The sequence below is a fragment of the Halyomorpha halys genome, unplaced genomic scaffold, assembly GCF_000696795.3.
Source record: "Halyomorpha halys isolate HHAL.00 unplaced genomic scaffold, Hhal_1.1 Scaffold207.1, whole genome shotgun sequence".
NCBI lineage: Eukaryota > Metazoa > Arthropoda > Insecta > Hemiptera > Pentatomidae > Halyomorpha > Halyomorpha halys.
Genome location: NW_027104696.1, coordinates 575866 through 577293, shown reverse-complemented (window position 1 = coordinate 577293; position 1428 = coordinate 575866). Strand labels below are relative to the sequence as shown.

Below are 1428 nucleotides of genomic sequence, written 5' to 3'. Positions count from 1 at the left end.
AAAAAAATGTTTTAGTACTTTCTTTTTGTAGTTATCGCCTATTCTTAAGGACTTCTTATAAAAATTGTACGACAAACTTCAAGGTAGTTTTACGTTATCCTAAACGACATGACTCCTGTAAGACTGAACGCCTCTCAGACAAATATTCTTGTGTATTTAAGTGTTAAGGTATGTCAAAAACTCGGCACGTGTGTAGATTTGCACATAACTGGAAAACTAATTTTATGTATTCCTTATTAGAACACATTTGAGAGAAAATTCCTAAACAGCAGGAACAATATATATCGACTTGAATAAGGAATTAAACTGTTGGATTTTCAACGTTTTATTTGGTTTTTTTTACAGATTTTGTTATAGAGCATAATATTTTTATATAATTTATATGAGAATTAAGAAATATTTATGTAATCCTGCTATATCTCAGTGCGCAAAAAAATTATCTTTTGATACTCATTGTATTATTTATTTTTTATACATTAAATATTAATAAACTTTTTTTTATTTGTTACAGGTAATTTTCAACGTGTTCTATACTAAGAAAGAAACTACTTTTCATGTTATATGCTGTTCTGAGGTATGCTGGTAGTCAATGAAATATATTTTATATTTGTTTTGAAAATATATATCTTTCTAAAAAGATGAGAAAAATTTAGCAAACACACTTATTTTTATTTATGGAATAAAAGAAAAAAATACAATCATATTATTGTGATAAAATTGATATATTAGGGCTCTAGGTTAGTTTATTTTTCTTTTATGACCTTCTACCTAGTCATTTCGGACATACATGGCGATTATCTACAGGGTATAACCCTGTTCTAATACCATGGTGGGGAGGTCAGGTTTTCATTTTATGGGACCGCTACAGAAATAAAAGTCAACATCCAGGCCGGGATTCGATACGGTGCCCCTGCAGTAACCATGTTACAAATACTTATGCCTCAACTCTCTGAGCTGCATACGGTCCTGTTTATTATTTCACTATTCATTATTACGTTTCCTGATTCCTGTTCTATATTAATCCTTTTCTACTTGGAGGACATAGAAAATACCAAAGAGAATGTGTCTGGTCGCCGAAGAAAAAGAAGATAAATTTTGAAATAGTTATATAATATACTCTCCATATTTCAACCCTAAACAATAGTAACAATAATATAGCATAGTTCGAATAATATAGTACATTTTTTGAACTAAAATTTTTGGGTTCAAATCCCATTATTGTTCTTAATTTATTTCTTGGTGGATATAACGATATTCACGGTCAACGGACCGTTTGGATTTTAATTGTACAGTAGAATTCCTGTCTTTATTGGCTTTAGCTGCAAAAAATTAGGATGTTAAATCAAACATATAGCATTACAGAGTTTTGATTATTTTTTTATTATTACTATTTAATTTTTTTTTACGCCTTTAAGAAATCATGTGGAT

At 29.1% G+C, this 1428-nt stretch overlaps 1 protein-coding gene across 4 annotated transcripts in view; it reads left to right on the top strand.

Annotated features, from left to right (window-relative positions):
• The window catches only part of pot (papillote), a 297177-nt gene that overhangs the window by 163776 nt on the left and 131973 nt on the right, over positions 1-1428 (top strand). The window contains exon 2 of one of the 4 annotated variants that reach the window (XM_067050610.1): positions 512-574. The exons of the other annotated variants lie outside the window; for them this stretch is intronic. The gene's annotated coding sequence lies outside the window, so the exon portion shown is untranslated. The remainder of the gene's footprint in view (positions 1-511; positions 575-1428) is intronic. 4 annotated transcript variants of the gene reach the window in all.